The following is a 15,304-nucleotide window of genomic DNA, read 5'->3' as shown; positions in this document are numbered from 1 at the left end:
GCCTGATATGCAGTGCTTATAGGGGAACACTGACAGCAGCCTGATATGCACTGCTTATAGGGGAACACTGACAGCAGCCTGATATGCACTGCTTATAGGAGAACACTGACAGCAGCCTGATATGCACTGCTTATAGGGGAACACTGACAGCAGCCTGATATGCACTGCTTATAGGAGAACACTGACAGCAGCCTGATATGCAGTGCTTAGAGGAGAACACTGACAGCAGCCTGATATGCACTGCTTATAGGAGAACACTGACATCAGTCTGATATGCACTGCTTATAGGAGAACACTGACAGCAGCCTGATATGCACTGCTTATAGGAGAACACTGACAACAGTCTGATATGCACTGCTTAGAGGAGAACACTGACAGCAGCCTGATATGCAGTGCTTAGGGGAACACTGACAGCAGCCTGATATGCACTGCTTATAGGGGAACACTGACAGCAGCCTGATATGCACTGCTTATAGGAGAACACTGACAGCAGCCTGATATGCACTGCTTATAGGAGAACACTGACAACAGCCTGATATGCACTGCTTATAGGGGAACACTGACAGCAGCCTGATATGCACTGCTTATAGGATAACACTGACAGCAGCCTGATATGCACTGCTTATAGGGGAACACTGACAGCAGCCTGATATGCACTGCTTATAGGGGAACACTGACAGCAGCCTGATATGCACTGCTTATAGGAGAACACTGACAGCAGCCTGATATGCAGTGCTTAGAGGAGAACACTGACAGCAGCCTGATATGCAGTGCTTAGAGGAGAACACTGACAGCAGCCTGATATGCAGTGCTTAGAGGAGAGACACTGACAGCAGCCCGATATGCACTGCTTAGAGGAGAACACTGACAGCAGACTGATATGCACTGCTTAAAGGAGAACACTGACAGCAGCCTGATATGCAGTGCTTAGAGGAGAACACTGACAGCAGCCCAATATGCAGTGCTTAGAGGAAAACACTGACAGCAGCCTGATATGCAGTGCTTAGAGGAGAACACTGACAGCAGCACTATATGACTGCTTAGAGGAGAACACTGACAGCAGCCTGATATGCAGTGCTTACAGGAGAACACTGACAGCAGCCTGATATGCAGTGCTTAGAGGAGAACACTGACAGCAGTCTGATATGCAGTGTTTAGAGGAGAACACTGACAGCAGCCTGATTTGCACTGCTTAGAGGAGAACACTGACAGCAGCCTGATATGCAGTGCTTAGAGGAGAACACTGACAACAGTCTGATATGCAGTGTTTAGAGGAGAACACTGACAGCAGCCTGATTTGCACTGCTTAGAGGAGAACACTGACAGCAGCCTGATATGCAGTGCTTAGAGGAGAACACTGACAGCAGCCTGATATGCAGTGCTTAGAGGAGAGACACTGACAGCAGCCCGATATGCACTGCTTAGAGGAGAACACTGACAGCAGCCTGATATGCAGTGCTTAGAGGAGAACACTGACAGCAGCCCAATATGCAGTGCTTAGAGGAAAACACTGACAGCAGCCTGATATGCAGTGCTTAGAGGAGAACACTGACAGCAGCACTATATGCACTGCTTAGAGGAGAACACTGACAGCAGCCTGATATGCAGTGATAACAGGAGAACACTGACAGCAGCCTGATATGCAGTGCTTAGAGGAGAACACTGACAGCAGTCTGATATGCAGTGTTTAGAGGAGAACACTGACAGCAGCCTGATTTGCACTGCTTAGAGGAGAACACTGACAGCAGCCTGATATGCAGTGCTTAGAGGAGAACACTGACAACAGTCTGATATGCAGTGTTTAGAGGAGAACACTGACAGCAGCCTGATATGCAGTGCTTAGAGGAGAACACTGACAGCAGCCCAATATGCAGTGCTTAGAGGAAAACACTGACAGCAGCCTGATATGCAGTGCTTAGAGGAGAACACTGACAGCAGCACTATATGCACTGCTTAGAGGAGAACACTGACAGCAGCCTGATATGCAGTGCTTACAGGAGAACACTGACAGCAGCCTGATATGCAGTGCTTAGAGGAGAACACTGACAGCAGTCTGATATGCAGTGTTTAGAGGAGAACACTGACAGCAGCCTGATTTGCACTGCTTAGAGGAGAACACTGACAGCAGCCTGATATGCAGTGCTTAGAGGAGAACACTGACAACAGTCTGATATGCAGTGTTTAGAGGAGAACACTGACAGCAGCCCGATATGCACTGCTTAGAGGAGAACACTGACAGCAGCCTGATATGCAGTGCTTACAGGAGAACACTGACAGCAGCCTGATATGCACTGCTTAGAGGAGAACACTGACAGCAGTCTGATATGCAGTGTTTAGAGGAGAACACTGACAGCAGCCTGATTTGCACTGCTTAGAGGAGAACACTGACAGCAGCCTGATATGCAGTGCTTAGAGGAGAACACTGACAACAGTCTGATATGCAGTGTTTAGAGGAGAACACTGACAGCAGCCCGATATGCACTGCTTAGAGGAGAACACTGACAGCAGCCTGATATGCAGTGCTTACAGGAGAACACTGACAGCAGCCTGATTTGCACTGCTTAGAGGAGAACACTGACAGCAGTCTGATATGCAGTGTTTAGAGGAGAACACTGACAACAGTCTGATATGCAGTGTTTAGAGGAGAACACTGACAGCAGTCTGATATGCAGTGCTTAGAGGAGAACACCGACAGCAGTCTGATATGCAGTGCTTAAAGGAGAACACTGTCTCAAACTTTCTGGCAATAGACAGGTTGGGGGGGGGGAATAAAAACACCAATTTCATTTATACTATAGGGCTACGGCCATTACATAACAAATTAAGTAGTATATGCCATTGGTTATAAAAGTTATTATGATTATGATGATTATTTAGATGGTACTTGGCCAAGCTCCTGAAGATGATCTCGATAGTCAGAGGACGCGGGCATGATGCCAGTTCCAGCAGCTGGGACAGTATCAGTCAGACCAGGATAAGCGAAATTTCCTGGCAGGACAGAGACGCTCAGCAGCCGCGCTGTCCGCAGGGCTTATTAGGAACAAGGAGCAGGTACCACTTACACATCGAATGCCAAGGAACGTTCTCTAACTGCACATAAAGCGATTCTTAGAAAGGCTGACAGCAAGGAAAATGTTAGCAAAATAGCGAGAGAGAGAGGGGAGAGAGGGGAGCGAGGGGAGAGAGGGGAGAGACAGGCAGGGTTCTTCAGTAAAATGAGAATTGTTGGGAGTTCAAAGGGATTTTCAAATTTAAGGCCAAAATACCCAAACTAGAAGCATCACTCATTTCTCCATCTTACATCCCGACACACTGACTGCGTCGGGTGGATCGGGCTGCGCGGCTGGGACTGGGTGTTACTATAATGCTCTTGGACGTCCTGCGTGGGTGGTAATGGTGATCGAAGCAGCTGTAGGGATTGAGCTGCTCTACCTCCTTTGTATGTCGCTAGTCGCTAACATTTTGTGAGATATGTTCATGATGCCACTCTGTGTGTTACCTTACTGATTCCTATTGTCTTTGATTTTCTGTTTTATCTCTATCTGATTTATGCAAAAATAAAGATTGTCAAAAAACAACCAAACAAACAAACTGGAAGCATAACTGACTTGCAGATTTTTTCCAAGTTGCCTATTTTGAACTGGAATTTTGAATTCAGCTGGAATTCACTTAGAAGGAGAGTGATAGAGCGAGAGGCAGATTAGGACAAAAAGCGATAGAAAGAGTGAGAGGGAGTAATCATTGGGGTTGGGAAATGGGGACTGAGTAAAAGAGCGTTCACGTGCCCTTACTGTGATATTTAGCAGATCGGGTTTATATCCAGTTCTCACGTCACCTGGGCTCAGAAAACATTAATGGGGCACGGCTGCCACCATGCGCTGTCAGAAGCCATCAGATGTCTTATAGCGCTATTTACTAAAGGTTGAGAATTGACAGGAATTTAAAGTGAATTTTACATTTTAGACTAAATCTGATAAATTGGAAGAATTGCTGACTTGGAGAAAATTGGTATTTTTGCTATTGTGTCCTTACCTTTGAATTCCCTTCAATTCCTACTTTGCTGAAATAGCTCTGTTAATAGAGATTTGAATTTAAAAATTTAGGTAAAACTAGCTAAGGCTTCAATTTATTATTATTTTTTAAAAACTTTTCAAACGATCACAAACTTTTCAAAGATCTACCTACAGAACTCACCATTATCATCAATGGCAATTTTTATAGATAAATCATTTGAAACGTTTTCTAACATATGGTGATCATTTGAAAAACACATCTAAAAATATGAAGTCAAGACCATTGGTTAAAATGGAGAAATGCTCGAAAACCTGCTAGCGAATTGTCTGAATGCATCTTAAAAGGACACTATAGGCACCCAGACCACTTCAGCTTGAAGTGATGTGGGTGCACTGTCCCACTTAGCCCTGTAATGCTAATCAGTGCAATTGTTAAGAAACTGCAATAATTACATTGCAGGACTAGGACTGCCTCTATTGGCTGTCAATCAGGCACTCCCATGTTAGGCGACTTATGGTCGGGTGGCATCAGAGGAGGCGGAGCACCGAACCAGCCCAGAGCGATGCTGGAATTGGGTGAGTACTGTAAGGGTTTAATAACCAAATTTGGACCAAACCATTATTTGGACCAAAATGCTCAATTTACTTTGTTCGACAGTTAATTATTCACTAACGTTCGACAGTTAATTTTACATATTCTCTGTATTGTTAGAAAATGCAATAAAACTTTTTTTTATGATGCAATAAAAATTATATTGGAAAAATATACCGCCCCATTCAGTACTATTTCTACATTCCTAGACTTCACGGTCCTATTCCAAAGGGGAAATTGATTATAACTGTACCATCGGACATGCGTTATATTGAAAAAATCTGTGAATGATGTCAGGAATAAAGGTGTTGCGGTCACCGGCCCGCCGAGCCTCACGGTCGTGCCCGACCGGCACGACCGCTCCGACTACACGAGCTTACCTGCTCGTCGGCGAGCCGGGAACCGCGCACGTAGTTCTTCCGGGCATCGCGCCCAGATCCAAGATGGCGCCGACTGCGTGGTCGCGTCTATTGCTAGCCCCGCCCCCGAGAATTATACCAACGTGTGCGTGACGTCACGACGTCAACGCACACGCACGTTTTGGGGTCAGAGGTCGCCCTCTGACCAATCATAGCCTAGAGAGGGGTATTTAAACCCCTAGCTTTCCCCATTACTTTGCCATGTCGTGGTTTCAGTTTCCTGGTTTCCTGAAAGTGCTATTCTCGTGTTTCTGATTTCCTGGTATCCTGATCCTTGGCGTTTCCCTGGTTATTCTGATCTCTGGTTTCCCTGACTTGGCTTGTTTAATCGGTATTGAGTATTTTCTGGCTTCCTTGACCTCGGCTTTCCCTTTGACCATTCTCTGTCTCTAGCGTATTAGTCCGGCCATTCTAAGGTCCGGTTTACGCTCTATCCTATTATTTTCCTTTTCTTACTTATGTATATGTTTACATAGTTTCTGCGTGCTGGACCACATTACTAGTCGTGACATTACGACATGGCCATGGATCCTGCAGAACTATGCAAGCATATGATCGCATGTGAGAGTAGGGTGGAGGATATGGACCACAGGTTAGACCAATTTGCCCAGGCATTTCAGACCTTGCTCCAGAGGACTGCCTATTTAGAGGTTCCTCCGGTACCACCTGTGGTTCCGCCACCTGTAGTGGTTCCCGTACCACATAAACCACCGTCCATAACCTTGTCACCGCCCCCTCGCTATGGAGGTGATTCTAAGGAATTCAGAGGTTTTTTAAACCAAATTGAATACCACTTTGAGGCCTCCCCAGGTTCATTCCCAACAGATAGATCAAAAATAGGCTATCTGATGAACCAATTAACTGGAAAAGCTTTGACCTGGGCTAACCCCTTATGGGAGAGTGGTGACACAGTAGCCCGTGATTACAGTGCCTTTCTTACGGCCTTTAAGGCTACATTTGAACCTAAAGGCAGGGAGAAGAACGCTGCCAAAGCCCTTATGCGAATCAAGCAAGGCAGTCGTTCTGTAGCCGATTATGCTATAGAGTTCAGGACATTAGCGTCTGAGGTTGATTGGACCAATAGTGGTCTGGTGGCTGCTTTCTCTGAAGGTTTAGCTGAGAATATACACGATGAGACTGCAGCTAGAGACCTTCCGGTTAATCTTAACGAGTTTATGGCCTACATGATAGACATTGACAACCGGCTCAGAGAGAGAGAGAAAAACAAACAACGTAACAGACGCTCTAATTTGTCCATAGCTCCTCGTTTCTCTAACCCAGTGGTGAGTAGCCAAACGCCTCTTCCAGAACCTGAACCCATGCAATTGGGTAGTGCTAAACTCACTGAGGCAGAGAGACAACACAGACGTAACGAGGGGTTATGTATGTATTGTGGCAAGAAGGGGCATCTAAGGTCATCATGCCCGGTTCGGCCGGAAAACTTGCACACCTAAGGCACGTACGGGGACCGACCTTAGGTGTGATGTATATGTCCCCTAAATTGACTAAGAACCGTTTCCTTATCAAAGTAACCTTATCTTTCGAGAACACTACTGTTCAATGTGAGGCTATGATTGACTCTGGGGCAGCGGAGAATTTCCTAGACAAAGAATTCTCTGCAAAACATCTCCTGCCCTTAAGACATAAAGAGAAACCTATAGCAGTCGAGGCCATTGATGGAAGGCCTCTTACCCAGCCTTTCATCACACACGAAACTCTGCCAATCACTGTTTCAGTAGGTATTCTCCATTCTGAAGAAATGACCTTTCAAATTATATCTTCACCTACAGTTCCGATAATACTCGGTTTCCCTTGGCTCCTGAAACACAATCCACGTTTGGATTGGATTGAAGGAGAGATTGTGAGTTGGGGTGAGAGATGCAAAGGTGTCTGCTTTAAGCAAATCCCACAACCTATTGGCACCATTAATGTTCCTGTTACACCTCCCTTGACCACACAAATTCCACAGCAGTATATGGATTTGAAAGAGGTATTTAACAAGGTCCAGTCAGAAGGGTTACCTCCTCATAGACCTTATGACTGTACTATAAACTTATTACCAGGGACTATGCCTCCCAAGGGAGGAATCTATGCCTTGTCCCCCCAGGAAAATCTTTGTTTAGAGGAATACATTAAGGAGGCTCTCAGAAAGGGTCATATCCGTAGATCCTCCTCACCAGCCGGGGCTGGATTCTTCTTTGTCTCTAAAAAAGAAGGAGACCTACGCCCTTGTATTGATTATAGGGGTTTGAATAGGATTACCATTAAAAACGCCTACCCTATTCCCCTTATATCAGAGCTATTTGACAGATTGAAGGGAGCTCGAGTCTTTACCAAGCTCGATCTCCGAAGTGCATACAATCTGGTCAGGATTAAGGACGGTCACGAATGGAAGACCGCATTTAACACCAGAATGGGACATTACGAATACCTGGTTATGCCGTTTGGATTATGTAACGCTCCAGCGGTATTCCAGGATTTTATTAACGATGTCCTAAGAGAGTACCTTCACATGTTCGTTCTAGTGTATTTGGACGACATTCTCATCTATTCCCCAGACCTAGAGACACATCACGAACATGTGAGAATTGTACTGAAAACCCTGTTACAAAACGGCCTTTACTGTAAACTGGAGAAATGCCAGTTTGACCAAACGGAGATACAATTCCTTGGATACGTTGTATCTCCGTCTGGTTTCCAGATGGATCCTCGCAAACTGGAGGCAGTCTTACAGTGGCCATTACCCAAGGGCCTTAAAGCTACTCAACGCTTTATAGGTTTTGCAAATTACTACCGCAAATTCATAAGGGGATTTTCCTCCGTGATTTCCCCTATAACCAATTTAACAAAAAAAGGAACAAATTGTATATCTTGGCCCAAAGAAGCAAGAGAGGCATTTGAACAATTAAAATTTTTATTTTCCTCAGCACCTGTCCTGACCCATCCTGATCCATCCAAACCATTTATCCTAGAGGTGGATGCATCAGAGACAGGAGTTGGAGCCATTCTGTCTCAAAGAGAGAGTCCTGATACGCCTTTACATCCCTGTGGATTTTACTCTCGCAAACTCACACCTGCAGAGAGGAATTACGACATAGGGAATAGGGAACTTTTGGCCATTGTACTTGCCCTTAAGGAATGGAGGCATCTCTTGGAAGGTTCCAAAGAGCCACTTTTGATCTTTACTGATCATAAGAATTTGGCTTATATTGGGGACGCTAAGAGACTGTCCTCTCGTCAGGCTAGGTGGTCATTGTTCCTCTCCCGATTCAATTTCGTAATTACGTACAGGCCTGGTACTAAAAACACCAAGGCAGATGCACTTTCTCGGCAGTTTGAGACAGATGAAGTACCAGAACAGGTGATATATCCTATTGTACCTCCTGAATGCCTCATTGCCACTACTGTTTCCGAAGTGTCTTCTCCACTCTTCTGTGCCATAATAGCAGATCAAACTCAGGCACCTGTGGGAAAACCTCCGGACAAACTGTATGTGTCACCTCAGTTTCGAAAGAAGGTACTAGATTTGTTCCATGACAACCTCACAGCGGGCCATCCTGGAGTCCATAAAACTCTCTCAGCCGTCTCCAGGAGATTTTGGTGGCCTGCTCTTAGAAACGATATCAAAGATTATGTTGGGGCATGTCAAATATGTGCCGTTTCTAAAGTTCCTCCTAGGTCACCTCCTGGACTGTTACAACCACTGCCCATACCTAGTGCTCCATGGACCCACTTGGCCATGGATTTCATTGTGGATCTACCCAGTTCAAACGGGTTTAATACAGTCCTTATGGTTATTGATAGATTCACGAAGATGGCACATTTCGTCCCACTTAAAAAATTACCATCTGCTCAAGATCTTGTTCAAATATTCTTGAGAGAGATCTTTCGGTTGCACGGTGTACCCAAAAACATAGTATCTGACAGAGGTACCCAGTTTGTTTCTAGGTTTTGGCGTTCCTTTTGCAAACAATTGGGCGTCGAACTCTCCTTTTCGTCAGCATATCACCCTCAAACAAATGGAGCAGCAGAGAGGGCGAATCAGTCTTTAGAAGCCTATTTACGTTGCTTTATAAATGCCAATCAATCTAACTGGTATGAGCTCTTACCCATGGCTGAGTTCGCCAGAAACAACGCCACTCATGAATCTTCTAATCACAGTCCATTCTTTGTTAATCAGGGTTATCACCCCGCTATTTTACCTTCTGCATTCTCAGACACAGAAATCCCCGCTTTGAACACCCGTTTAGAATCGATTCATGATACCTGGGATTCCGTCCATTCAGCTCTGCAAAAAGCCTCATTCCGAGCAAAGGTCCAAGCTGACAAGAAACGGGGCGCTAATCCTGTCTATCTTCCAGGTGACAGGGTGTGGCTCTCCACAAGACATATCAAGCTTAAGGTCCCATCCATGAAATTTTCCCCTCGGTACATTGGTCCCTTTCGAGTTACCCAACGTATTAATCCAGTGACCTATTCTTTGGCACTACCGGCTCATATGAGAATAGCGAATACTTTCCATGTGTCTCTGCTCAAGCCCCTTACTTGCAATCGCTACACCAGGGTATCCACTCCTCCTCCGCCCTTGGTAGTGGGTGATCAAGAAGAATACGAAGTCCATTCTATCATGGACTCCAAATTATCCAGAGGTGTCTTGTCCTATCTCGTTGACTGGAAGGGTTATGGTCCCGAGGAACGTTGTTGGGTTCCTGCTGACCGGGTCCATGCGCCCCGTCTTATCCGGTCATTTCACAACCGCTTTCCTCTTAAGCCGGGTCCTTCCCGCCCGGTGCGCGGTCTTCGAGTGGGGGGTACTGTTGCGGTCACCGGCCCGCCGAGCCTCACGGTCGTGCCCGACCGGCACGACCGCTCCGACTACACGAGCTTACCTGCTCGTCGGCGAGCCGGGAACCGCGCACGTAGTTCTTCCGGGCATCGCGCCCAGATCCAAGATGGCGCCGACTGCGTGGTCGCGTCTATTGCTAGCCCCGCCCCCGAGAATTATACCAACGTGTGCGTGACGTCACGACGTCAACGCACACGCACGTTTTGGGGTCAGAGGTCGCCCTCTGACCAATCATAGCCTAGAGAGGGGTATTTCAACCCCTAGCTTTCCCCATTACTTTGCCATGTCGTGGTTTCAGTTTCCTGGTTTCCTGAAAGTGCTATTCTCGTGTTTCTGATTTCCTGGTATCCTGATCCTTGGCGTTTCCCTGGTTATTCTGATCTCTGGTTTCCCTGACTTGGCTTGTTTAATCGGTATTGAGTATTTTCTGGCTTCCTTGACCTCGGCTTTCCCTTTGACCATTCTCTGTCTCTAGCGTATTAGTCCGGCCATTCTAAGGTCCGGTTTACGCTCTATCCTATTATTTTCCTTTTCTTACTTATGTATATGTTTACATAGTTTCTGCGTGCTGGACCACATTACTAGTCGTGACAAAAGGATTTTAATTTTATGACTTAATATGACATCATTGGGCAACCCCATATGTTAATTGATATTTTTTTATGATAAAGTTAAGTTACATGTGTCTCCACACAGAATAGGTGAGAAACCTTTGGCTGGGTATGAACTATGCGCACTGGGGGTCTGCCATGTAGGATTTTATCATGCGTTTGCTTCCAGCTTTGTCTGCTAGTATTATCCACAGACCAATATTAATCTTTAGATTGTAAGCTCCTTTGAACCTACTGTTCAGTATGTCAATCATATTTTGTTTTAATGAAATGTTTTCTTGTTTTTCTATTGTTCAGCACTGCATATGTTGGTGCTATATAAATGATTGTTGTTCTACGTGTAATTGATACTTTAATTCTGCCGTTGTGGGCAGTAAAACAGTTAAAGAGGAAAAGTCACGTCTCAGGAATTTCCACTATTGAATTTCACCCGTAATTTGTTGTAAAATTTTTCAAGTTTTCATTGTAGTTATAATAAAGATTTAGCCGATTACATCATAATCCAGTTCCGTCAAGGCACAGCCAGGACACACTTTGCAAATAAGAGGCAATATAGTAACATTGTTTAACTTATCTTCTTCTCTACGTGCTCTGTGTGTTGACAAAGAGCTAAGATGGAGACGCCCGGCCCAGTAACAGGATAAGATGTTTTTCACATTTCACAAAGACATCTTTGTGAAATATAGATATAAATATAATAAAAATCTTGCAAAGTGACAGTTCCCTGTTAACGAGAATGTGGGAAAAGATGTAAAGGGTTCCCTACTGATCTGTTAGGAACATGATATTTATAGATTCTCTTATCCACAATTTTACTTAGGTCCCAGAGAAAAGGGTTTGATAGGATGAAGGCCTTGGTGCTCATAGAGTGAAGCGCTGAATCTAGAATTAGAGAAAATCACTCAATATGCAATAATATACTTATAAACAAACAACCCAGAGAGAGTCTATATTAAAATGACCTCTGGGAGTAATTACACTTTATTCCACGGAAGCTGAAACCTGATTTGTCACTTGTGAAATATATTTACACATTGATACTTTCAAATGTAAATGCACCGATCAGCCACATCATTAAAACCACCTGCATCAAGTAGATGCCCCTCGTGCTGCCAAAACAGCTGGAATTTGTGTCGAGGCATGGAGTCCACCAGACCTCTGTATGTGTCCTGTGCTATCTGACACCAAGACATTAGCAGCAGATCCTTAAAGCCCTACAAGTTGCAAGGTGGAGCCTCCGTGAATTGGATTTATTGTTCCAGCACTTCCCACAGATGCTCAATCGGATTTTGCTGTGATGCAGGCGGGCATTATCCTGCTGAAAGAGGCCACTGTTGTAAGGGAACACCATTGCCAGGAAGGGGTTTACGTGGTCTGCAATAATCTCTAGGTAGGTGGTACATGTCACAGTTATCCACATGAATGATAGGACCCGAGGTTTGCTAGCAGAACATTGCCCAGAGCATAACACCGCCTCCGCCGGCCTGTCTTCTTCCTATAGTGCCTAATAAATCCCACCCTTAACAGCGCCATTGTAATGATATAGTCAGTGTTATTCACTTCACCTATTAGTGGTTTTTTTTTTTTTTAAATTCTTTATTTATTCCAGTGCAAAACATCACAAGCAATACATGCACAGTAATACAGAAATTCCAAACATAAAGCAAGTATATTGATACCGTTACATGAAATACCAACAAGAGGAGTGAACTAGCATGAATTTCCAGGTCACCCTGTCTCGTATCCCCATAAGCATGCCCAACTCCCGTTCACCACAGAAATCAAAAACCCCACAGGAGCTTGGATGTTCCGCCTGGCTTTTTTGTTATTATATAAAACAGTAAACCTATTAGTGGTTTTAATGTTGTGGCTGATCCATGTATGTCTAATTAAATTCAATGCTGCAATTTGAAGGGTATTCCAGGTATCTCGTACCCTTTCTATATCACTGCTAGCTTTTACTGTTTCCCCTGGAAGGCTAATTCCGGTATCTACTACTTCAAAATATTACTTCTTAAACTGGAAGACTATTCCAGGTATCTACTACTCTTTTTATTTTGCAGTTAACTTTTACTTCTTTCATTGTAACGCTATTCCATATATCAACTACTTTTTGGATATTACTGTCAGCCTCTACCACTTTTTTACCTGCATAAAAACTATTCTAGACATCTATTACCCTTTTCATATACTCGGATTACCACTCACTGCTCAAACCAGAAACTTACTCCAGATATCTATTACTCTTTAAATTGTAACTTCCATGTTTCCATCAGAAAACTACAACATGTATCTCCTAACCTTTCTATAAAATTAGTGGAATTTACTGCTGCCACAGGGAAGCTGAGAGGATAGTGGATGCACGGAACAGCCTTCCAGCTGAAGTGGGTTTCCTCTTTCCTGTGTGTTGGGGTATGACACCCGGGACACCTTTCAGTGAAATAGTATTTTTGCCCATCTCCCTCAGATTCCATTCAGTTTTAGCGCTTTCTGGTTTAGGTTAGGACTTGCAGACATATATACTGTGAGGGCATCTCTCCCAGTTTGCTTATAAGGAAAGCAATCAGTCCTTTTATGAAAGCGTTTGCCGGAGGAGGACCTTACCAGGAGAGGAAGAATGCTGAGCTGTATAGTGATTTAGAAAGCAATGGCCGTCTTTGATGGGATGAGTCTGAGAGGAACTTAATGACTACCGTGTTTCCCCGAAAATAGGACCTACCCCGAAAATAAGCCCTAGCCGAATTCTCGGGGTGGGCTGCAATATAAGCCCTACCCCGAAAGTAAGACCTAGGCATTTTACCTTTGCGGCCCGGCGGGACTTCCTTCTTCTATGAGGAGGGGGAGGAGCGTTGCGGGCCGCAGCATCGCGCAGCGTGATAACGACGTGCGCAGCGTGATGACGACGTGCGCAGCACCGTCAGTCTGCCTTCATGGATCTCCAGCGGAAGGATCCATTCCGGGCGGTGAGGCACCCAGTGGTCGGACTCTTTGAACTGTGAGTAGATACCGGTATTTTATGTCTGGGACTTAATTAATTAAAGGGGGGGGGGGATTAATTAAAGGGGGGTGAATTAATTAAAGGGGGGGTGAATTAATTAAAGGGGGTGAATTAATTAAAGGGGGGTGAATTAATTAAAGGGGGGGTGAATTAATTAAAGGGAGGGTGGATTAATTAAAGGGGTGGTGGATTAATTAAAGGGGGTGTGGATTAATTAGAGGGGGTGTGGATTAATTAGAGGGGGTGTGGATTAATTAGAGGGGGTGTGGATTAATTAGAGGGGGGGTGGATTAATTAGAGGGGGGTGTGGATTAATTAGAGGGGGTGTGGATTAATTAGAGGGGGGTGTGGATTATAGGGGGTGTGTGGATTAATTAGATGGGTGTGTGGATTAATTAGAGGGGGTGTGTGGATTAGAGGGGGTGTGTGGATTAATTAAAGGGGGTGGATTAATTAAAGGGGGGTGGATTAATTAAAGGGAGGGTGGATTAATTAAAGGGGTGGTGGATTAATTAGAGGGGGAGGATTAATTAGAGGGAGGGTGAATTAATTAAAGGGGGGTGGATTAATTAAAGGGGGGTGGATTAATTAAAGGGGTGGTGGATTAATTAGAGGGGGTGTGGATTAATTAAAGGGGGTGGATTAATTAAAGGGGGTGGATTAATTAGAGGGGGTGGATTTATTAAAGAGGGGGGTGGATTAATTAAAGGGGGGAGATTTATTAAAGGGGGGGTGGATTAATTAGAGGGGGTGGATTAATTAAAGGGGGGGTTCAATGTACATACCGGTACCGTAAATAAATAAGCCCTACCCTGAAAATAAGCCCTAGTGTGTTTTGTGTGACTAAAATTAATATAAGACCCGGTCTTATTTTCGTTCAAAACATACATTTTTATGTTGTTCCTGTTATTGTGCGAGTCGGAACAGAGTAAGCTTTTCTATCCCTTAGCTGCCATTTAAATTACAATGATTATATGGCGCCAATATATTCTGTAGTGCTGAGCATTATGTAAAACAGGACAAAGTTAATTCTAAAAAACATTTGGATTACAGCCGGACAGTAGGTGAAGAGCTTACAATCTAAAAATGAGACCCCCAATTTTTCTATACCCATTCAGAAATCCTGACATGTAATATTTAGGGGAAAAATGGTTTGTAAAATAATTCTCTGACTTTTAAAACATTTTTTTTAATTAAATAGATTCCGGAGTTAAAAGTTTTACAGTAAAAGTGACAGAATAGTTCCTATGAGCAATATGTATACTATGTACTTTATAGATATTACTTAAAATAACTGCAAAAAAATAATTATTAAAACATTACAAATATTCTTAAGGTACTTTAAATTCCTTTGCATGCTGTAAAGTAGAGTCCTAACCTCAACATCTGAGGAAAGGGATTTAGGGGTGATTATTTCTGATGACTTAAAGGTAGGCAGACAATGTAATAGAGCAGCAGGAAATGCTAGCAGAATGCTTGGTTGTATAGGGAGAGGTATTAGCAGTAGGAAGAGGGAAGTGCTCATGCCATTGTACAGAACACTGGTGAGACCTCACTTGGAGTACTGTACGCAGTACTGGAGACCGTATCTTCAGAAGGATATTGATACCTTAGAGAGAGTTCAAAGAAGGGCTACTAAACTGGTTCATGGATTACAGGATAAAACTTACCAGGAAAGGTTAAAGGAACTTAACATGTATAGCTTGGAGGAAAGACGAGACAGGGGGGATATGATAGAAACATTTAAATACATAAAGGGAATCAACACAGTAAAGGAGGAGACTATATTTAAAAGAGGAAAAACTACCGATGCAGACACAGACAC

The sequence above is a fragment of the Pelobates fuscus genome, chromosome 11 (assembly GCF_036172605.1).
Source record: "Pelobates fuscus isolate aPelFus1 chromosome 11, aPelFus1.pri, whole genome shotgun sequence".
NCBI classification, from domain to species: domain Eukaryota; kingdom Metazoa; phylum Chordata; class Amphibia; order Anura; family Pelobatidae; genus Pelobates; species Pelobates fuscus.
The sequence above is the reverse complement of the archived record's forward strand: the minus strand, read 5'-3'. Positions refer to the sequence as shown.